Genomic DNA, 25248 nt, shown 5'->3' on the forward strand with positions numbered 1-25248 from the left:
CCTAATACCATAAAAACCCTAGAGGAAAACCTAGGTAGTACCATTCAGGACATAGGCATGAGCAAAGACTTCATGTCTAAAACACCAAAAGCAATGGCAGCAAAAGCCAAAATTGACAAATGGGATCTCATTAAACTAAAAAGCTTCTGCACAGCTAAAGAAACTACCATCAGATTGAACAGGCAACCTACAGAATGGGAGAAAAGTTTTGCAATCTACTCATCTGACAAAGGGCTAATATCCAGAACCTACAAAGAACTCAAACAAATTTACAAGAAAAAAACAAACAACCCCATCAAAAAGTGGGCAAAGGATATGAACAGACATTTCTCAAAAGAAGACATTCATACAGCCAACAGACACATGAAAAAATGCTCATCATCACTGGCCATCAGAGAAATGCAAATCAAAACCACAATGAGATACCATCTCACACCAGTTAGAATGGTGATCATTAAAAAGTCAGGAAACAACAGGTGCTGGAGAGGCTGTGGAGAAACAGGAACACTTTTACACTGTTGGTGGGATTGTAAACTAGTTCAACTATTATGGGAAACAGTATGGCGATTCCTCAAGGATCTAGAACTAGAAGTACCATATGACCCAGCCATCCCATTACTGGGTACATACCCAAAGGATTATAAATCATGCTGCTATAAAGACACATGCACACGTATGTTTATTGCGGCACTATTCACAATAGCAAAGACTTGGAATCAACCCAAATGTCCATCAGTGACAGGCTGGATTAAGAAAATGTGGCACATATACACCATGGAATACTATGCAGCCATAAAAAAGGATGAGTTTGTGTCCTTTGTAGGGACATGGATGCAGCTGGAAACCATCATTCTTAGCAAACTATCACAAGAACAGAAAACCAAACACCGCATGTTCTCACTCATAGGTGGGAACTGAACAATGAGATCACTTGGACTCGGGAAGGGGGACATCACACACCGGGGCCTATCATGGGGAGGGGGGAGGGGGGAGGGATTGCATTGGGAGTTATACCTGATGTAAATGACGAGTTGATGGGTGCTGACCCATCATGTGAGGACATGAGATTTGGAGGGGCCAGGGATGGAATGCTATGGTTTGGCTGTGTCCCCACCCAGATCTCAACTTAAATTGTATCTCCCAGAATTCCCATGTGTTGTGGGAGGGACCCAGGGCAAGGTAATTGAATCATGGGGGCTGGTCTTTCTCATGAATAATATTATTCTCATGAATAATTCTCATGAGATCTGATGGGTTTATTGGGGTTTCTGCTTTTGCTTCTGTCTCATTTTCTCTTGCTGCCACCATGTAAGAAGTGCCTTTCACCTCCCACCATGATTCTGAGGCCTCCCCAGTCAGCTGGATCTGTAAGTCCAATTTAAACCTCCTTTCCTTCCCAGTCTTGTGTATGTCTTTATCAGCAGCATGAAAAAGGGCTAATACAATTTCAACTTAACCAGTCTTGTGTATGTCTTTATCAGCAGCATGAAAAAGGGCTAATACAATTTCAACTTAATCAATGTGGTACATCATATCAACAGAATGAAGGTCAAAAATCATATGCTCATTTCAATTGATGCTGAAAAGCATTTGATAAAATTCAATATCTTTCATTACAAAAATCATCAAAAAACTAGATATAGAAGGAACACACTTCAACATAATAAAAGTTATGTATGACAGACCTGTAGCTAGTATCATATCAAATGGGAAAAAACTGAAAGACTTTCCTCTAAGACCTAGAACAAGACAAGCATGTTCACTGTCACCACTGTTATTCAACATAGTATTGAAAGTCCTAGTTAGAACAATCAGACAAGAGAAAGAAATAATGGGCATTCAAATTGGAAAGGAAGAAGTCAAATTATCCTTGTTTGGAGATGATATAATCTTATATTTAGAAAAATCTGAAGACTCCACCAAAACTCTGTTGGAACTGACAAACAAATTCAGTAAAGGTGCAAGATACAAAGTCAGCATACAAAAATCATTAGCATTTATTTATGCCAACAGTAAACAATCTGAAAAAAGAATCAAGAAAGTAATCCTATTTACAATAGCCATAAATAAAATTAAGTATGTAGGAATTAACTTAACCAAGAAAGCAAAAGCCCCACTATAAAGAAAAGTATAAAACACTCATGAAAGAAGTTAAAGAGGACACCAAAATATAGAAAGATAGTTCATGTTTATGGATTGAAAGAACTAATGTTGTTAGAATGTCCATATTATCCAAAGCAAACTATAGATTCAATGTAATCCCTATCAAAATATCAATAGCCTTCTTCATAGAAATAGGAAAAACAGCCAGGCATGATGGCTCATACCTGTAATCCTAGCACTTTGGGAGGCAGAGGTGGGCAGATTACCTGAGGTCAGGAGTTCAAGACCAGCCTGGAAAACACGGTGAAACCCCCTCTCTACTAAAAATACAAAAGTTAGCCAGGTGTGGTGGTGTGTGCCTGTAATCCTAGCTACTGGGGAGGCTGAGGCATGAGAATTGCTTGAACCCAGGAGGTGGAGGTTGCAGTGAGCCAGGATCATACCACTGCACTCCAGTCTGGGCAACAGAGCAAGCCTCCATCTCAGAAAAAAAAAAAAAAAAAGGAAATAGAAAAAACAATCCAAAAATGTATGTAAAACCACGAAGACCAAGAATACCAAAGCTTTCCTGAGCAAAAGGAACAAAACTAGAGGAATCACATTATCTGACTTCAAATTATACTGTAGAGCTATAGTAACCAAAACAGCATAGTGTTGGCTATAAAAACAGACACACAGACCAGCAAAACAGAATAGATTAACCATAAACAAATTCATACATCTACAGTCAACTCATTTTTGACAAATATGCCAAGAGCATACATTGGGGAAAGGACAGTCTTTTCAATAAATGGTACTGGGAAAACTGGATATACATATGCAGAAGAATGAAACTAGACCCATCTCTCCCACCATATACAAAAATCACATCAAAATGGATTCAAAGACTTAAATTTAAGACCTCAAAGTATGAAACTACTAAAATAAAACACTGGGGGAAACTCTTCAGGATGTTGATTGAGGCAAAAATTTCCTAAGTAATACCACACAAGCACAGGCAATCAAAGCAAAAATGGACAAATATGATCACATCAAGTTAAAAACCTTCTGTATAACAAATGAAACAACAATGTGAAGAGACAACCCACAGAATGGGAGTAAATATTGGCATGCTACCAATCTGACAAGATATTTATATCAGAATATATAAGGAGCTCAAAAAATTTCAGGGGCAAAAAAATCTAGTAATCCAATTAAAAAATGGGCAAAAGATCAGAACACACATTTCTCAAAAGACATACAAATGGCAAACAGGCATATGAAAAGGTGCTCAACATCACTAATCGTCAGAGAAATCCAAATCAAACCCACAGTATCAACTCACCCCAGCTAAAATGGCTTTTGTCCAAACACATGTTTACCTAGGTAACAAACCTGCACGTCCTGCACATGTACCCCGAAACTTAATTAATTAATAAGTGGCTTTTGTCAATAAGTTGGGCAATAACAAATACTGGCAAGAATGTGGAGAAATGGGAACCCTTGTACACTGTTGGTGGGACTGTAAATTAACACAACTGCTATGGAGAATACTTTGGAGGCTCCTCAAAAAACTAAAAATAGAGCTACCGTACAATTCATCAATGCCACTGTTAGGTATATACCCAAAATAAAGGAAATCAGTGTATCGAAGAGATATCTGCACTTCTATATTTATTGAAGCACTATTTAGAATGGCCAAGATTTGGAAGCAATTTTAGTGTCCATCAACAGATGAATGGATTAAAAAAATGTGGTACATATACAAAATGGAGTACTACTCAGCCATAAAGAAGAATGAGATTTGGCCATTTGCAACAACAAGGTTGGAACGGGAGGTCATTATGTTAAGCAAAATAAGCCAGGCACAGCAGGGCAAACTTTGTATGCTCTCACTTATTTATGGGAGCTACATATCAAAACAATTGAACTTACGGAGATAGCAAATAGAAAGATGATTACCAGGTACTGGGAAGGGTAGTAAGAGCTTGGGAAAGAAGTAGGGATGGTTAATGGGTACAAAAAAATTAGAAAGAATGAATAATACCTAGTATTTGATAGCACCACAGGGTGACTATAGTCAATAATAATTAAATTGTACATATAAAAATAACTAAAAGAGTATAATTGGATTATTTATAAAAGAAAAAGGGATAAATACTTCTGGTGATGGATACCCTATTTACCCTGATGTGATTATTACACATTGGATGCTTGTACTAATATATCTCATTCACCCCATAAATATATATACCAATTATGTACCCATAAAAATAAAAATAAAAAATAAAAATAAAAAACAGCATGGCATATCATGACAATAGTTTAGAGCTGCTTGTAAAAGTTTTCTCAATTTTAAATTTTTTTTTCAAAGTATTGATTTGTACTCTAGTTTTATAACACTGCAGTTCCATCAGATAACAAACTCTGGAATAATAATTATATGGTAAAATATTTAGATTATAATAATTGTTCAAGTAAAAGAACAGATAACACCAAAATGAATCTACAAAGTGCATATGAGGTAATGTGATTGACACAATGCCGTCTTTTCCTCCCAGATTTATTGAAGTATAATAGACAAATAAAAATTTTATATAATTTAGCTGTACAATGTGATGGTTTGATAGATGTATACACTGTGATGTGATTACCACAATCAAGTGAATTAACATAGAAAGCTATTGACTCTGGCAGTTTTTATGACCTCTACTGAAAGGTGCCTCTCTCCTAGGAAATACCTTCATCATGAATCTCTGAAGGAAAGTCAGCACAGTCCTTAACCTACCAATGATCTTTGTGGAAAGCCAGCATATTCTAAAATCAAGTTTTCTCACTGCTTCATATGACTGTCATCTTTGGTCTTACAGAACACTGCCAATTTGTTTCCCTTCTCTTTCCCCAACCCCTGGTCTTGAAATTATGAATGTTTTTAATAAATGCCTGTGGTTTTCTGGCAGGAAGATAATAACTTATTATCTCCAAGCAACTGTAAAGAATTGAAGAGAGGTCACTTTTTTTTTTTTTTTTTTTTGAGAGAGTTTTGCTCTTGTTGCCCAGGCTGGAGTGCAGGTGGCATAATCTTGGCTCACTGCTACCTCTGTCTCCTGGCTTCAAGTGATTCTCCTGCCTCAACCTCCGAGTAACTGGGATTACAGGCACCCAACACCACACCCAGCTAATTTTTTTTATTTTTAGTAGAGATGGGGTTTCATCATGTTGGCCAGACTGATCTTGAACTCCTGACCTCAGGTGATCTACCTGCTTCAGCCTCCCAAAGTGCAGGGATTACAGGCATGAGCCACCACACCCAGCTGAGTGGTCATATTTTTATGCTTTGGCCTTATTGGTGAAGGCGGCTTCTCTACCACTTTTAAAATTGAAAGCAGTGTTTACAATCATAATTTGCTTTTCTGCCATTTTCCTTATGTCCCTATAATTAATAATGATATTAAAGGTAATAATTGCTAACCATGTAAACTATAACACTATGTGCCCAGTACCATAAAAGCATTTTCCCTACATTTGCTCATTTAATCCTCACAAGAATTCTATGTGCTAGGTATTATTATTTAACTAAGAGACAGAGAGCTAAGCAACTTAAGGCCTACAACTAACAAGTCAAAGAGTCAGGACTTCAACCTTTGCAGTTTGCCTCCAGCATCTGTGTTTTGTTGGGTTGGGATGGATTAAAAGTGGGTCTGAAGGATTTGGAGTAAGAAAATCTATGTCAAAATCCTGGGGATTAGAAAGTCAGTTAATCCCTTCAGTATTTTTTTATCCTGATTTATAAAATGAGTGCATTGGATGAATTTTAAGCCTCCTTCCCATTCTTTCCAATTTCAGACAGGCAGGGTGGGCCTTTGGCTGTAATTGTTGAGGTTTTCATTGTCTTAACCCTCTCCACCTCCACCTGAACTCACAATGTCTGCTCTGTTATCAATTCTTTCCTTCCAAGGCTAGAAAGTCTTTGGGAATCTGCCTCCACCCACTTTTCTCTTGTGGAGTTTTATTGTCTGAGACAGCTTAATAGGGGCTAGATGTAAAAATGCAGCCTGACTTTTAAGTCACTATATTGTGTCATTTTCTTACTGTGTGCCTAGAATTTCAATGAGAAATTATTTTTGTTTCTGTGATGAAGCCTCTAGAATCATTTAAAAGATTTTCTACTCTTGAACTAGGACGAAAATACTTAACGCTGTCTGTGTGGTCAGACAATACTCTGCTTGCAGCTCACTATTTAAATGGAAAGTGATAAATGCACTCATAAGATAAGCTTCAAATAAAGCTTTACTGCTACACTCCACAAATAGCCAAACTTTGTGCCAGGAGTTGGGACTTTTGTTTCACTGTAAGCCACAGCTGTACATGCAATATGCAAACTTTCAGACTTTGTATTTCAGGTAATTTGTCTGGGGCCAGTTGGTCAGGCATAATACTGAACTGTTTTTCTCTCTGTTATCTGTTTGTTTTGATCATGCAGGGTCTTTTGTTTTGCTCATGACACAAACAATAAATGAAGCAGCAAATTTCTTCAGATACAGAGATCCTGTGACAATATGGGTTATGGGTTCCTTGCTGTATTTGATATTTTGTGCAATTTAATGGCACTTAGAAATAATCCTTGTTTATTTTGAGGAGTACAGCATTGCTCTCCTGTGGTGTTTAATAGTGTCTACTGGAAGATTATACAGCAGATTGCCTGTTGGCCTGTTAGCCTGTTTACTTAAGTTATTGTCTCCTTAATATATTTGGTAGTAATTATACGAAAGGAGATTTTTGGAAAGGGATAATCCTTTAAGTCTACGTTTAATTTCTCGGTAGAAACCAATTTCCCCTCTTTAAGTGTTTCTATGTTAGTGATATTGCCTTAAGTGACTTGGTTTCTAGATCTTTCTGTCCTGTTCTGAGGGATATTTCCTTACATGCTGCCAGTGCTCAGATATTTTTTTCAAAATAGCTTGGAACCACTATATGTTGTATGCCCAGCACTTAACCAGGCTGGGATTTTTAGGATTTAAGGGCTAAAAGCTTCAATGGTTTCAAAAATCTCTGTGATGTTAGTAGTGTGTGCAGAGCAAAGAGAAGGTTTCCAAATGTACATGAGAGTAGCAAGCATTTGTTGTTCTCATGGGGGAACAGCCTTGGCCCATAGCTCTGTTTTTAATTCCTGTCTTGGCCATCTGATTTGTTTCCTTCTTGAGATGACAGGATCAGAAGGAGGAGAAGGGGCTTCATTACACATCTAGGGAGAACATCTCTGGACTTATGTGAAGATAGGGGAGGCAGTAGAATCCCTGTTAGTAACAGAGTAAATAATGTATTTAAATAGCCTCTATGTCTCTGAATGCAGCCTTCATGTTAACTGCTTTTGAATTATAGAAAAAAATCAAAAAATCTATTGAACAGGCAAAATTTAGGGCAGAAATGTGAGCTGATTTCATAAGACAGGTCACATCTCTCCTCCCCAAATCCACCCATCCTTGCTCAGCAGCTCAGAGTGCAGGCAGCTATTCTCCCAGGCTTGCAGGGATGGGGGTGTCCCTGGAGCAGTGTTAGGCAAACCAGACAACACTGTACAGTTTTTCTTTTTCTTTTGGGCCAATACTTGGCAGGTCAGTCAGGCTGTGGGATCCTGAATCTAGGTAGCTCTCCATATGAAGACTTTGGTCTTGGGAAAGGCTAAAAGGCCGGAATAGAACTTGTCTCCCTTTGCAGGCAACATATTATTCAGATTCAGATACAGTTCCAGATATCTCTTGCATGTTTGTATACATGCATGAACTGAGCATACATTAGTGCTCAGAAAGAAAGGAATAACATTTTGAATTTGAATAGTATTTTAAAAATGGACTTTATATGCTGCTTTCTGTCCCTCCAAAGTCATTCCCTATTTACTTCTGATGACTTTGAAAGGTTATGCAGGAAAGATGAATTCTACTTGCACATAACCAAGTAGAATAGCAGAATGTTGTGAAACAGCAGATCAAATGAACATCTTTATAGAAATGTCAAAAAAACCTTTATACTAGAGTGGCTTCCCTCCACAGGGCATTCAATTAATTATGAGCTGATAATAAACAATACTTTTTATAATACCTTGACATTTATCTGGGTGCATTGTTTTATAAACAGTATTATTCACTAACAGCCTTCCAGTTCTGCGTTTATTACAAGGTGATCTTATAATTCTAAATGGGAAATTTCTACATTAAGAATTTGGTAGATTTATAATTAAGTTTTATAAAGATTTTGAGGTTGTCATTGATAATAAAAAGTTACATATACAGCATTCTATCTCAGGTTCTTTGGTCTACACTTCTATATTCTTTTTGGTACACAATTTTGGTAAATTTGTGTTAAATATTGTTAGTTCCTTCTCATGCTTCTACAAAGAAATACCAGAGACTGGATAATTTATAAAGGAAATTGGTTTAATTGACTCACTGTGCTGCCTGACTGAGGAGACCTCAGGAAACTTACAATCATGGCAGAAGGGGAAGCAAAAACATCCTTCTTCACAAGGTGGCAGGAGAAAGAAGTGCTGAGCAAAGGGGGAAAAGCCCCTTATAAAACCTTCAGATCTCATGAGAACTCACTCACTATCATGAGAATAGCATTGTAGTACCTGCTCCCGTGATTCAATTACCTTTCACTGGATCTCTCCTATGACACATGTGGATTATGGGAACTAAAAGTCAGGTGAGATTTGGCTGAGGACACAAACAATATCATCCCACAGCTGGTCCCTCCCAAATCTCATGTCCTCACATTTCAAAACCAATCATGCCTTTCCAACAGTCACCCAAAGTCTTAGCTCATTCCAGAATTAACTCAAGTCCAAAGTCTCATCTGAGACAAGGCAAGTCCCTTCCACCTATGAGCCTATAAAATCAAAAGCAAGTGAGTTACTTCCCAGATACAATGGGAATACAGGGATTGGGTAAATATACTCTTTCCAAATGGGAGAAACTGGCCAAAACAAAGTGGGTACAGGCTGCATGCAAGTCCAAATTCCAATAGGACAGTCATTAAACCTTGAAGTTCCAAAATGTTCTCCTTTGACTCCAGGTCTCACATCCACAGCATTCTGATGCAAGAAGTGGGTTCCAATGGCCTGGGGCAGCTCCAACTCTGTGACTTTGCAGAGTGCAGCCCCCCTCCTGGCTGCTTTCACATGTTGGCATTGCGTGTCTGTGGCTTTTCCAGGCACACTGTTCTATCTGTCAGTTGATCTACCATTCTGGGGTCTGGGGGATGGTGGCCCTCTTCTCACAGCTCTACTAGGCAGTGCTCCAGTGGTGACTCTATGTGAGGGCTCGGACTCTGTGTTTCCCTTCCACACTGCCCTGGCAGAGGTTCACCGTGAGGGCTCCACCCCTGCAGCAGACTTCTGACTGGACATCCAGGCATTTGCATACATCCTCTGAAATCCGGGTGGAGGTTTCCAAACATCAATTATCGACTTCTGTGCACCCACAGCCCCAAGACCACATGTAAACCACCAAGGCTTGGAGCTTGCACCCTCTCAAGCAATGTCCTGAACTGTATGTTGCTCCCTTTTAGCTACATCCAGAGCTGAAACAGCTGGGACAAAGGGCACCATGTCCTGAGGCTACATAGACTAGGGGGCCCTGTACCTGGCCCGTAAAACCATTTTTCCCTCCTAGGCCTCCAGGATTGGAGGAGCTGCCATGAAGTTCTCTAACATGCCCTGGAGGCATTTTCCCCATTGTCTTTTGATTAACATTTGATTCCTCATTACTTATGCAAATTTATACAGCAGGCTTGAATTTCTCCCTAGAAAAATGGGTTTTTCTTTTCTACTGCATCATCAGGCTGTAAATTTTCTAGGCTTTTATGCTCCACTTCCTCTTGAATGCTTTGCTGCTTAGAAATTTCTTCTGCCAGATACCCTAAATCATCTCTCTCAAGTTCAAAGTTCTACAGATCCCTAGAGCAGAGGCAAAGTGCCACCAGTCTCTTTGCATAGCAAGAGTAACCTTTACTCCAGCTCCAAACAATATCTTCATTCTTGCATAGCAAGAGTGACCTTTACTCCAGTTCCCAACAAGTTCTTTACTTCACACCACCTTAGCCTGGACTTCATTGCCCATATTACTATCAGCATTTTGGCCAAAATCATTCGACATGTCTCTAGGAAGTTCCAAATTCCCCACATCTTTCTGTCTTCTGAGCCCTCCAAGTCTCTAGGAAGTTCCAAACCATCCCACATTTTTCTGTCTTCTTCTGAGCCCTCTAAACTGTTCCAACCTCTGCCTGTTACCCAGTTCCAAAGTCACTTCCACATTTTCAGGTATCTATACAGCAGTGCCCCACTCTATGTGCTACCAATTTATTGCACTATTTATTGTACTATTTATTGCATTATTTATTGTACTATTTATTTATTGTACTATTTCCTTCTCATGCTACTATGAAGAAATACCTGAGACTATAATTTAAACAGGCAAGAGTTTTAATTGACTCACAGTTCCACATGACTGGGAAAGCCTCAGGAAACTTACAATCATGGCAGAAGGGGAAGTAAACACATTATTCTTCACAAGACAGCAAGAGAGAGAAGTGTCGTGCAAAGGGGGAAAAGCCCTTATGAAAACATCAGATCTCATGAGAACTCACTCTCACAAGGATAACATGAGGGTAACCATCCCCATGATTCAACCTATCACCAGGGCCCTCCTACAACACATGAGGATTATGGGAACTACAATTCAAGATGAGATTTGGGTGAGGACACAGCCAAACCATATAAATATTAAGTGGATAAGAAATAATTTAGTAGACTATATATGAAGTTTAAAGAACACAATAGAGTGGACTCCTTTATATTATGTCCTTCCCCAATTCTATTCCCTTCTCAAACTCTGTTTATGATTGTGTTAATTATTTTCTTTCTTGTCTTTATTGTTTACATGTGTTTGTGACTCTAAACATTATACAGTTTTGTTATGCGTGTTTTTGAGATACATACAGATGAAATCATACTTTGGAAACTTAGTTTTCCCACTCAACTTTATACACCTGAGATTCATGTATCTATTTATGTAGCTGAAATTTGTTAAATCCTACTTCCTTATGAATGTATTCAACCCATGTTTGACTATATCACTATTTATCCATAATTATTGCTGATTAAAAGTGTCAAACTCTGTAAAATATTGAAGGGCCAAATATGAGAACCATGACCCATGAGTGACACAGCCCCAGGAGATCCTGAGAACATGTGCCCAAGTTGGTTAGGCTATAGCTTGAGCTTGATTTTATACATTTTAGGGAGATCTACGATTTCAATCAATACATGTAAGATGTGTATTGGTTTGGCCGGAAAGGCAGGCTACCTTGAAGCTGGGTGGGGGCTGGGGCTTCCAGGTCATAGGTGGATTCAAAGATTTTCTGATTAACCATTGGTTGAAAAAGTTTCACTAAAGACCTGGAATCAATTGAATGGAGTGGCTGGGTTGAGATAAAGAGCTGTGGAAACCGAGGTTCTTATGGCAGATGAAGCCTTCAGGTAGCAGGACACAGAAAGAATAGATTGTAATTGTTTCTTATCAGGTTTAAAAAGGTGTCAGACTCTTAATTAATTCTCTCCTGAATCAGAAAAAAAGACCTGGAAAGGGAAGTGAATACTCTACAGAATGTAGATCTTCCCCATAAGAGAAAGCTTTACAGGGCCATTTCAAAATATGTCAAAGAAATACATTTTGCAGTAAAAAGATGCTTGATATTTTTAGGGCCTACTTTCTGTCAGGCTGGTATCATATTGCTACAAGGAGTCTGTTTTGTTAGTCTTAAGGTCTCTGTGTTAATGTTAATGTTAATGTTAATATTAGTCAGCTGTGCCTGAATTTCAAAGAGAGAAACGTATAACGAAGTATGTCCGACCATCCATTCCCATAATGGCCTGAGCTAGTATTTCGGCTTTACTTTAGAATGCTCTTGACCAGGAAGAAGGGTCCATTCGGCGTATTGGGAGGCTTAGAATTTTACTTTTGGCTTACAATTCTATAAGCAAATCTTCAGGTTTTCAAATTTTTGTTGTCACAAACACTGCTGTTAAAAAAAAGATCCACAAGTCTTTAATGCTTAAGATTTTTTTTTTCTAAGAAATATTTCAAGGAGTGACATTTCAGGGAACAGGGAATGGATTTCTTTATTACTAAGTAAGCCAAATGTTTCCCAAGGCAGTTGCTCCAATATATATTGGATCAGCAGAATATGTGATCAAATGGTGTCAAATTTTAAAATATCACCAAGTTGGTGGGTACAAAATGGAGTCTTACTGTGGTTCTAGTTTATTTTTTTCATGAATTCCAATGATGCTGAGCATATTTTTCTTTATTATTGGCTATTTAACTTGCACTACTTTAAGTGCCTATTTTTCTACTGAACTGTGAAAATTTAAAATTTTTATTGAATGAAATGCCCAGTTTGTACAGTATAATCAATTTTTACCATGCCTACTCCCCTGTAACTCACACGCCTACCAATTTAGAAACTATTTCCTTACCTAAAATTTCCTTACATTATTTCTCAAAAGATTCTTTCATTCCAAAAGCAACCACTGATCTATCTGATTTCTACCATCATAAATCAATTTTATCCATTCAAGAATCTCAAATAAGTGGAATCATATGATATGCAATTTTTAATGTTTTGCTTTCTTCACTTAGCATGATGTTTTTGAGGTTCATTAATGTTGATATGCTTCTTAGAAAATCTTTTTTATCATGAAGTAGTTCTCTTTGTTCAAATGTATAAGCACATAGATTGTTTTTGGTTTTTAGCAATCATGAGTAAAGCTTCAAGGAATATTTTTCTACAAGTTTTTGGTAGATAAGAACTCTTTCAATATCCTTCTCTGCTAATTCTAACATCTGGATCAGTTCTAGGTGGATTTTAATTGACTGATTCTTCTCTGCATTAGGGGTTGTGTGTTCTTGCCTCTTTGTCTGCCTGGTAGTCTTTTATTACATAACAGATATTGTTGGGTGATGAAAATTTTTGTATTTCTATAGATTTTCTTGAGCTTTGTTTTACTATGCCATTAAGTTACTTGTAACACTTTGCTGTTTTCAGGTCTTACTCTTGTGATTTTTAGGCATTTCTGAAACAGAGCCCAGTCTAAGGTTAATTATTCCTCATGCGTGAGGCAAATATTCCTGAGAACTCTGCCCACAGCCTTAAGCATTGTTTTTCCTGTCTGCTTGGTGGGAGCACGCATTGTTTCCAGCCCAGCATAAGCAGTCTCTTTTTCCTCTTTTGATGATTCTTTCCTGGGTAGCTTCCTCACATTCATGTTCTGATTCCCATCAGAGTTCCTCTGCAGATCTCTGGAGTTGTCTATCTGTGCAGCTCTCTCCTCTCTGGCACTCTACCCTGTGAACTCTCGCTGCCCAGGTCCCAAAGGACCAAGCTTGATCTCCTCACGTTGGGGAACCCACCTCAGTTCTGCCTCCAGCATCGCAGCCTAGGAACTCCCTCAAGGCTGTTAGCTGGAGCAGTTGTAGGGTTTATCTTGTTTGTTTCCCATCTCTCAGAGATCACCTGCTGATTAATGTATTTTGCTGTTGTTTCAGGCAGAGGATATGTCTGGTCCCTATTAGTCCACTTTGTCCAGATCCACCAATATTTTGAATCATATATTCATATTTTGAACCATAACCTCCCAGTTTGGCACCTTGGGAGGTTGTTTCCCTCCAGGGAAGGGGGTCATTGTTAACTTCAGGATGTAAGAGACATATGCCCTTCTTTAAAAGAAGACATTGCTAATGGAGGTAGGTAGTGGAAACAGCCAGAATGACACCGGGACAGCACCATTCTTCAGGGTGAGGGACATTTCCAGGGGTTCTCTCTTCTCCCTGAGTGTCAGAATCAGGAAGTCATCCTGCTCAGCATCTGCTGGCATGAGCTTTTGTTGTGGTCCCCATTGAGGCTTGAGGACCTGAAGAAAGTTCTTTTCCTTTTTTTTTTTTTTTGATGGAGTCTTACTGTGTCACCAGCCTGGAGTGCAGTGGCGCGATCTCTGCTCACTGCAACCTCTGCCTCCCGGGTTCAAGTGATTCTCCTGCCTCAGCCTCCCGAGCAGCTGGGACTACAGGCATGCACCACCACGCCCAGCTAATTTTTGTATTTTTTTAGTAGAGACGGGGTTTCACCATGTTGACCAGGATGGTCTCGGTCTCTTGACCTCGTGATCCGCCCACCTCGGCCTCCCAAAGTGCTGGGATTACAGGCGTGAGCCACCGCGCCTGGCCGAGAAAGTTCATTCTTAAAAGGAGGAAGTGGGGTTAGAAAAAGAGTGTTTCTTATTAAAGTTGGGCGCATGATAGAGTGAAACGTTTGTCTTGAGGTGTTAACCTCTTTGGACACCTTAATATTTTTGCCAGCATTTTTACCTAAGAAGTAGTTTGCACACACAGCACAATAGTATTGGTAGTGGCTTCACCTGGTGTAAGATGAATGATCTGAAATGAATGTGCTGGTTAATCTGGGGAATTTTCTTCCAGATCAAATTTACTTGAGGGGAAATCCACATGATGTTGGACACAAGTGTCCTCTCATAAAGAGCCTTCCAGGGATGAACGGCTGACGCAGGGCTTCTCTGTAAAGTGACTCTGGGAACATTTTCCCCAGCGCGTTAGAAATTTCAGCATCTCTTTAAAGTCCTGCCTCGGGGACCCAAATCTTTGAATATCTCCCACATCTGCTCCAAAAATTCAGTCCTCCTCACTCATTATAGCAATGTTAGAAATATAGTCCCATTTGCAGTTTGCAACTTGAATTAAACCAATAACACAAACATCCTAGAACAATGCATTTAAATTTTTGGTATTACAACATGAAATATGCAGACCAGTTTCAGTAAGTTTGAGAGAATAGAAATGTATCATGCTAATGCAGCCTCTGGAATCAATAAACCTGGTTTTATTTCAATAATCCCCTATGATTTCCCCTTCTAAATCACAGCATGAACGTAGTTGCTTCTCTATCTTGTAAAATACTCACGTTTTTATTTCCTATCCTGAAAATAACATTCTAAGGATTCAGGTAGATTATGCCAAGCATATTTGAGATCCAGGTTGATAACAAACATTGAGCATTTTCCTCATTTGGTTTTCCAGTCACAGGGCTTCTGAGAGAATGGGAGCATGGTTCCAATGAAATGGGAGCATGGTTCCAATGACTGAAAAGAAAGAGCAGCCAGCAGACTAATTGGCATGCAGCTTGGACCAAGAACTGCCAAAATGACCTAGAAAGGATCTGCTGTGTCCTGACAGGCCTGGAGATTTCCTGCAGATTCTGGCACGGTGGTACAGGCTGTGTCTGGAGCTCAATATGAAAACCAGTTAGATTGTGGCAGCTGCTGATTAAAGAACATTGCTCCCTAGAAAGGGTGTGGAAAAATGAGAAGAGTGGAAATCCGCTATAAACTGCTTCACAAAAGAGGGAAAGGAATGTCATTGAACTCTATGTCAGTGACGGATCTTTCCCATTTGCAGAAAACTTATCAAAATAACCTCCCTTGGGCTTATCACATCTTACCATTGACCCTTCTTCTAGCAGCTTAAATTTTTCATGTCTGTTAAAGAGGATTATCTATCTTTTCATATCATTTTTTTCCTATACATGATGATGGTGAGGCATTTTATACTTTACACGTATTTCATGCTTTATGTACATCATATCATTACAATACCACAGTGATATGGTTTGGCTGTGTCCCCGCACAAATCTCAACTTGAACTGTGTCTCCCAGAATTCCCACATGTTTTGGGAGGGACCCAGGGGGAGGTAACTGAATCATGGGGGCTCGTCTTTCCATGCTATTCTTGTGATAGTGAATAAGTCTCATGAGATCTGATGGGTTTATCAGGGGTTTCCGCTTTTGCTTCTTCCCCATTCTCTCCTGCTGCCACCATATATGAAGTGCCTTACCCCTCCTGCCATGGTTATCAGGCCTCCCCAGCCATGTGGAACTGTAAGTCCAATTAAACCTCTTTTTCTTCCCAGTCTTGGGTATGTCTTTATCAGCAGCTTGAAAACAGACTAATACAGCAAATTGGTACCAGTAGAGTGGGACATTGCTGAAAAGATACCTGAGAATGTGGAAGCGAGTTTGGAACTTGGTAACAGCCAGAAGTTGGAACAGTGTGGAGGGCTCAGAAGAAGACAGGAAACTGTGGGAAAGTTTGGAACTTCCTAGAGACTTGTCGAATGGCTTTGACAAAAATGCTGATAGTGATATGAACAATAAGGTCCAGGTTGAGCTACTCTTAGATGGAGATGAGAAACTTGTTGGGAACTAGAGCAAAGGTGACTCTCGTTATATTTTAGCGAAGAGACTGGCGAAATTTTGTCCCTGCCCTAGAGATATGTGGAACTTTGAACTTGAGAGATACTATTCAGGGTATCTGGAGGAAGAAATTTCTAAGCAGCAAAGCATTTAAATGGTGACTTGGGTGCTGTTAAAAGCATCCGGCAGGGTGCGATGTCTCACGCCTGTAATCCCAGCACTTTGGGAGGCCAAGATGGGCAGATCATCAGGTCAAGAGTTTGAGACCAGCCTGACCAACATGGTGAAACCCCGGTTCTACTAAAACACAAAAAAATTAGCCGGGTGTGGTAGTGTTTACCTGGAGTCCCAGCTACTCAGGAGGCTGAGGCAGAAGAATCACTTGAACCCTGCAGGCAGAGGTTGCAGTAAGCCCAGATTGCGCCACTGTATTCCAGCCTGGGTGACAGAGTGAGACTGTGTTTCAAACAAAACAAACAAACAAAACAAAGGCATTCCATTTTAAAAGGGAAACAGAGCATAATAGTTCAGAAAATTTGCAGCCTGATAATTCAGTAGAAAAGAAAAACCCATTTTTTTGAAGTGAAATTCAAGCCAGCTGCAGAAATTTGCATAAGTAGCAAGGAGCCTAATGTTAGTTCCCAAGACCATGGGGAAATGTCTCAATACCATGCCAGAGACCTTTACGGCAGGCCCTTGCATCACAGACCCAGAGGTCTAGGAGGAAAATGTGGTTTTCTGGGCCAGGCACAGGGTCCCTGTGGTGTGTACACACTAGAGACTTGGTGCCCCGTGTTTCAGCTGCTCCAGCCATGGCTGAAAGGGGCCAACATACAGCTTGGGCTGTGGCTTCAGAGGGTGGAAGCCCCAAGACTTGGCAGCTTCCATGTCTTGTTGGGCCTGCGGGTACAGAACTGAAGTCAAGAATTGAGGTTTGGGAACCTCTGCCTAGATGTCAGAAAATGTATGGAAATGCCTGGATGCCCAGGCAAAAGTTTGTTGCAGGAGTGGGGCCCTCATGGAGAACCTCTCCTAGGGCAGTGCAGAAGAGAAATATGGGATTGGAGCCTCCACATAGAGTCCCTACTGGGGCACTGTCTAGTGGAGCTGTGAGAAGAGGGCCACCATCCTCCAGACCCCAGAATGGTAGATCCACCAACAGCTTGTACCATGCACCTGGAAAATTCACAGACACTCAATGCCAGCTCATGAAAGCAGCCGGAAGGGAGGCTGTACCCTGTGAAGCCACAGGAGTGGAGCTGCCCAAGGCCATGGGAACTTACCTTTTGCATCAGTGTGACCTGGGTGTGAGACCTGGAGTCAAAGGAGATCATTTTGGAGCTTTAAAATTTGACTGCCCAACTGGATTTCAGACTTGCATGGGTCCTGTTACCCTTTTGATTTGGCCAGTTACTCCCATTTGGAACATCTGTATTTACCAAATACCTGTACCCCCATTGTATCTAGGAAGTAGAGCTTGCTTTTGATTTTACAGACTCATAGGCAGAAGAGACTTGCCTTTTCTCAGATGAAACTTTGGACTGTGGACTTCTGGGTTAATGCTGAAATGAGTTAAGACTTTGGAGCACTGTGGGGAAGGCATGATTGGTTTTGAAATGTGAGGACATGGGTTTGGAAGGGCCAGGGGCCGAATGATATGGTTTGGCTGTGTCCCTGCCCAAATCTCCACTTGAATTATATCTCCCAGAATTCCCACAACACGTGGGACCCGGTGGGAGGTAACTGAATCATGGGGGCTGGTCTTTCTCTTGCTAGTCCAGTGACTAATTATCATGAGATCTGATGGGTTTATCAGGGTTTCTGCTTTTGCTTCTTCCTCATTCTCTCTTGCTGCCACCATGTAAGAAGGGCCTTTTGCCCTCCACCATAATTATGAGACCTCCCCAGCCATGTGGAACTGTAAGTCAAATTAAACCTTCTTTTTTTCACAGTCTCAGGTATGTCTTTATCAGCAGTGTAAAAATGAACTAATCTATCTTGCAGGTAAGTGTACAGTAAAGAACTAAAAACTAGGTTATTAAAAACATTATTTTTTGAAAAGTAGATCTGAAAAAGTCTTTAAATTTTAAACACATTTTGGAAAGCAGGTGAATAGCTACAAAGTGTCACCCATTTGTGATTGGCCCCATTACCATCCAACATTTGAATTTCTCTAAAAGAAAGAACAGAAAAAAGGTAGACAGTCTCAGGCATTTGGGGGAATTTCTTTGATTTTTTTCCAGGTTTTATTTTTCTCTTTTTTGTTAATGAGTGTGGGGGTGTATCTGTGAAAATTTTTCCCAAAACTTTTCATCCCAATGTACTTTATTTTACTTGACTCCAAAGTCTATATCCTTAAAACGGCATGTTAAAGTCTAAAATTTCTCCGCAAATATTGAAACACCTTTTTTTTTAACCTTTATACTCATTATTTCTCTTTGTTATAGATGGTACAGAGATTATTTTTATTCTCTGTTAGTGAAAAAGAAATAAATGCTATTTTTAAAATATTTTTCTTCTTCTGGGTTTCAACGCTTGTTCCATATGCTTTCTTATTACTTTTTCTCTCAGTTGCAGAACTAGACGGAAAGAATATGCTTTTTGCAGAAACCGTCATTTGTCTCCATTCCCATGTTTCTGTTTATAACAAAAAGAAACTTAGCTTACTCGCTCATAGGAAAATCAAGATAAATTTTTGTTGGGATATTATTACTGATTTACAATGTCGATTTGATTTTCGAATATTCAAACATCTTGGATTTGTCTTGCTTTAGATATTTCTCCTATTAGGCATCTCCTGGAAAACAGATACTAGTTTAAGGGCTCAAAAGAAGCTAACTCTACGCAGGCATTAGAGGTAAAGGCCTTCAGTTCTGGGGACATTGATCATGAACTGGGGCTACATGGCTTTTCATGGGTCCCATTTCAACTGTCTGCAACATTTTTTTTTTTTTTTATCAGAATTCCAAAGGGGTACCTGAAAGGTTATGAGCAAGGGCTTTGGATTTCTTCTAAAATCACTTCTAATCAAATCATTCGCTTCTAAACTATCATTGCTTACTAATACTCCCTGTACATTTCACATTCCTCTATTTAGTAAATAAATTGCGTTAAATTTGTGAGAACTTCCTTGAAATTTTGTCTTTACTCCTTACTCAAATATAATGTAATGTGTAAATCCTTACTCTGCTAGACACTGTGCCAAAGCAATAAATCGTGTCCTCTCAGGCTAAAGCAGGTCACTTCATTGTACATCACTATGGCATCCATATCCATACCTTTCTGCTATAACATGCATCAAACTTTGCAGTTATGAGCAGGTAAACACCAGGGTTTAGCTTTCACAAAGCTCGATGGAGAATTAGTCCCACCAGCCTTCCAGTGGGTGGGTGGACCCTCAGGCCATACACCTAAAGGAGCCTTCTTACTCTTTGACAGATGAGGCTTGGGTCCTTGGTAGAAGTTGGAACTGACTTGTATCTGGATGGCTCACTTAAGTTCTGGGAATAGACTACAAACTCTACACTTGAGGTTAGCAAACTACAGCCAAGTCCTGTTTGATTAGAATACAGCCATGCTCCATTTATGTATGGTCTATTGTTGCTTCAGAAAGTTGAATAGTTGCAAGAGACTATATGGTCTGCAAAACCTAAAACATTTACTCTCTGGTTCTCTATGGAAAAGGTTTGCTGAGCCCCACTCTAAAATAGCAGTCAGCTTTCTTAGAAATAGTTCAGGCCTGGTCTGTATGTGCTGAATAGGTTAGGCTAACCTCTGAAGCTGGATCTCCAAAAACTCAATTCCATCTCAGGTCTTGTAAATCTATTAGTCACTAAGCTTGTTAACATGTATATGGTTATATGCTATGAGCTTTAAAGTGTGGTGCCAGGCTTGGATTGGTCTTCTATGAGTGGTCTATGGGCTCTGCCACTTGCTGCTAGAGGACCCTTCCCCAGTCATTTCTAAGCATGTTATCCCTTGCTCTGCAACGTTATGTGACTCTCTGTTGCTACCTGATGACATTTACATGCCTTAACCTGACCTTCTCCACATGTGAACCTACTGCACCATTCCAGCCTTAGTTTCCACGTCTCACTGAATACCTGTTAAATGCTTCAGCCAAACCTGACTCCTTAACACCTGTCAAACATACTTTCTCCACCTTGGTGACCAAATCTTTTTGGGACTATTTAAACACATTCAGCTTTCTGTTGTCGTTTATTTGGGTTCTTGTCTCATGTACCCTATCAGGTTTTCAACTTTGTGAGGGCAAATTCCATATCTCCACTCATTTTTACGTGCCCAGTACATCTGGCTGTTAGGAAGGACTTAGTGATGATCGAGGCCATTGATCCTTAGCACTGTTTCTTGAATTTGTTTGACCCTCAGGAATATTCACCTTTGGATGCTTTCAGTTAATTTAGAGTCTAGTGTATTAATATTTGTATACCCAGCATCGAATATCTGGCACATAATAAATGAATGAAAAATAATGAATAAAAGAAAGGATGAGAAGAAAGTGGTCCCGTTTACTAGGAGTGCTAGGGAGGCATTTGGGATCGTTGGCTCTGCTGCTGCATGATAGGCTTGGGACTTTCAAGACTGTCATTTCCTCCTTCTAAACTTGGAATTTCAATACATTACTGTGAGGCAGACAAAGGTATATGGGACAGGGTCCTTCATCTAAATAATATACCTCTTTGGAGTGTGATTAATTGAAAGGGACTGTAAAAAGCTAAAAACAATGTTTGAGTGCTATCTGTCAGCCATAGTGATAAAGCACTCTATATACATGGTCTTATTTAATACTAACTACAAATGCATAAAGTTGATTTTTAGAAAAACTTTCTGTTATGGAGAACTTTAAACAAGACACTAGTGTGATGAGTTTTCACACACTCATCACCAGATTCAACATTTATTAATTCACGGGCAATCTTGTTTAATGTATGCTTCCACCCACTTCTCCTCTCCCTTGTTATTTTGAAGCAAATCTCAGATATCATATAATTTCATCCATAAATATTTTGGCATATGTAATAGATAAGAACTCTACTTTTTTCTTTTTAAGACAGGGTCCAACTCTGTCACCCAGGTTGGAGTGCAATGGCGTGATCATAGGTCACTGCAGCAACAATCTCCTGCCAGGCTCAGGCAGTCCTCCTTTTTCAGCCTCCTGAGTAACTAGGACTACACCTTTTTATTTTTATTTTTATTTTTGTAAAGACGGGATCTTGCTATTGTGCTCAGGCTGGTCTCGAACTCCTGGCCTCAAGCAATACCCCCCCAAACTTGGCCTCCCAAAGTGCTGGAATTTCAGGCATGAGGCACTACACCCAGGGGAAAAAAAAAAAAAAAAAAAAAATCTTTAAAAAAAATTCACAATACCATCATTAAACCAACCACTCAGCACAACTATTCTTTAATATCAAATATCCTGTTATCTCTAAATATCCATTAATTTTATATATTTTTGCTTGCTTGAATCAGGATCCAAATAAAATCCCACTTTATGATTGTTTGTCTTTTAACTTTTTGTGATCTACAGGCTTCTCCTTTCATCTCTTTTTTTCTCCCTTGCAATTTGTTTATTGAAGAAACCAGGTTGTTTTCCTATATTTTGAATTTTGCTAAATACATCCTCATTATGCCGTGTCTCAGAGTTCAGATTTTTCTGACTGTATGCTCATGAAGTTCTTCAACTTTTTCCTTACTTTCTTCTGTTCTCTGTATTTACTATAAATTAATAGTTTGATCCAAATATTTGATCAGATTTAGGTTGGATTTGAAGAGCAGGAAAAAAAAAAAAAACTGTGCTAGGCTCTTCCATCAGGAGAAATGTAATGTCTACCTGTCTTCTTTTGGTGATGTTAGCATCCATTGATCAATTATGAATTGAAAAATAATGGTATTATTATATCTTTCCTTCTTCATTTATTAGCTGTCATACTGTAGATACTGCTTTTTATAAATTATTGTTTTACCCAGTTGTACAATTTACATAGAAAAGGCCAGATAGTTGTTGAATTTTTCTTTTCAATATTTTTTCTCAAAATGATGGTTTGACTTATGTATATCCTTCAATCGTGACAACTTTTATTTTTTAAAAAGAATTATTATGAATACAGAAGTTTAAGCATATGTGAGGTATTTCTATCCATTGCAATTATTATCCTTATCAATATATAAAATATCCTATCTTTGGTCAGAATGAGTCCCTTTAAATTTCCTCTTGAGTCTTGTTGATATCATTCTAACAATCTTTGATACAGTCCTTGCTATCTAGAGTGACAATGTGTTCTAGGCTTATCTTATGCATTTCTGGCCCAGACCTGAAATAAGCAATTTTCTCCAAGAAGTTTTGGGGATTTTGTAGTGGTAGATGGTATTTGGAGACCACAATCTTGGTGTTAGGGATAAATATTATAATTTTAAAACTTTTGAAAAATTAATTGCTTTATTAAAGTATAATTTATATACCATAAAATTCACCCATTTTAAGTGTGCAATTCAATGATTTTCAGTATATTTAGTGTGTTTACAGAGGTGTGCAACCATCACCAAAATCTACTTTTAGAACATTCTCCTCATCCCAGAAAGAAAACTTGTGTCCATCGAGTCATTTTTCATTCTCAACTCAGCCCTAGGCAACCACTAATCTACTTTTCTCTGCATATATATATTAGGTGATTCTGTTCCAATATGTGTTCTTTTGTGTCTGGCTTCTTTCAAGAAGCACTATGTTTTTGAGGTATATCAATGTTTTGGAGCGTGTATCAGAACTTCCTTTTTATTGCTAAACAATATTTTATTGTATAGATCTACTACATGTCTTTATCCATTCACCAGTTGATGACTGTTGGGTTTGTCTCCATCTGTTGGTTCTTGTGAATAGTGCTACTATGAACATTTACCTAAAAGATTTTGGTTGGACATATGTTTTCATTTCCCTTGGGTAGATACCTAGAAGTGAAATTGCTGGGTTTAAGGCAACCCTATATTTAACATTTTGAGAAATTATCATACTATTTTCCAAAAACAGTGGCTACACAATTTTACATTCCCACCAGCAATATATGAGTGTTTTGATTTTTTCACATCCTTTCCAACACTTGTTATCTTATTGTTGTCTTATTGTTTATAGTCAGTCTAGTGGGTGTGAAGTGATATTGTGGTTTTGATTTGCATTTTCCTAGTAACAATGGTGTTCAGCATTTTTAATGTGCTTATTGGTCATATCTTCTTTAGAGAAGTGTCTATTCAAAGTATTTTGCCCATTTTTAAATTGGATTATCTTTTAATATTGGATTGGAAGAGTTCTTCTGGATATGTCACTTATTAGATATCTGACTTATTTCTTCCCTTTTGTGGGTTGTCTTTCACTTTCCCTGCCCGTGTCTTTTGATGTGTAAAAGTTTGTAATTGGGGATTATGTTTAAATTACTGGGTTGTTTTTCTTTTCTCACTTGTGTTTTGGATGTTGTGTCTAAGAAATCATTGCCTAACACAAGATCACAAAGATTCACTCGTATGTTTTCTTCTAAGAGATTTGGTAAATTTTTAGTAAAGATTTTAGTAAATTTTTGTGTATGGTGTTAGGTAGGGAAACAAATTAATTTTTTGCAGATGGATATTCAATTGCCCCAGCACCATCTGTTGAAAATAGAATTTTTTTCCCGTTGAATTTTCTTGACACCTTTGTCAAAAATCAATTGACTGAAAATGAAAGGAGTTATTTCTGGGCTTTCAATTATATTCCATTGACCAATACATCTGTCCTTATGCTAGTACCATACTCTCTGTATTACCTTATCTTTGTAGTAAGTTTTCAAATTAGCGTAAGTCTTTCAATCCTGTTCTTTCTCAGAATGGTTTTGGTTATTCTGTGTCTTTTGCATTTCCATAGGAATTTTAGGATCAGCTTGTCAATTTCTGCAGAAAAGCCAGCTGGGATTTTGACAGGCATTGTGTTGAACCTGTAAGAATTTGGGGAGTATTGCCACGTTAATAATATTTAGTCTTCTGATCCATAAATGTGGGATGCCTTTCCATCTACTTAAGTCTTTTAATTTCTTTCAGCAATGTTTTGAAGTTCTTAGTATACACACCTTGCTTTTGTTAAATTTATTCCTAATAGTTTATTCTTTTTGATGCTGTTGTGAATGAAATAATTTTCTTAATTTTATTTTCACACTCTTCATTGCCAGTGTATATAAATACAATTGATTTTTGTATGTTTATTTTGTGAACTTCCTGAACTCATTTATTAATTCTAGGGGTTTTTTTAAGTGGATTCCTTCAGATTTTCTATATATAAGATCATGTCATTTGTGAATAAGATAGTTTTACTTCCTGCTTTCTAATCTGAATCCTTTTATAGATTCATTGCCTAATTGCCCTGGCTAGAACCTTAGTATGTGCTGAATAGACTAATAAACGTTACCATCTTTATCTTGTTCTCAGTCTTAGGGGGATAATATTCAATCTTTCACCATTAAATATGTTAGCTGTAGGATTTTCACAGATTTTTTTTATCATGTTGGTGAAGTTCCCTCCTATTTCTTATTTGTTGAGAGTTTCCTTTTCATGAGTGGATAGATATTGTTTGTAATTCTTATTTACCTATAAGGAAACTAGCATTCTGGTGATATGACTCCAAGGACCAAGCTCTTAATCATTGTGCTATCTCTATAGCACCATCTTCCATTTAATTTTCACTCTACCCCCGCCTCTGAATTCTTTTAGCTCACCTTGTTAATGCTGGTGTTCTCCAGGATTTTCAGCCCTTCCTCTGGTTATTCTATCCTAAAGTGAGAGTATGGTTTCAATCATTCACTTGTAAGCTG

At 38.6% G+C, this 25248-nt stretch overlaps 1 long non-coding RNA gene across 1 annotated transcript in view; it reads right to left on the bottom strand.

Annotated features, from left to right (window-relative positions):
• Window positions 1-25248, bottom strand: part of LOC135966088 (uncharacterized) — a 64944-nt gene that overhangs the window by 32277 nt on the left and 7419 nt on the right. Inside the window, exon 2 of the long non-coding RNA XR_010579193.1 lies at window positions 25153-25207. This is a non-coding gene — a long non-coding RNA (uncharacterized lncRNA). The remainder of the gene's footprint in view (window positions 1-25152; window positions 25208-25248) is intronic.

Source organism: Macaca fascicularis, chromosome 11 (assembly GCF_037993035.2).
Source record: "Macaca fascicularis isolate 582-1 chromosome 11, T2T-MFA8v1.1".
Taxonomy (NCBI): domain Eukaryota; kingdom Metazoa; phylum Chordata; class Mammalia; order Primates; family Cercopithecidae; genus Macaca; species Macaca fascicularis.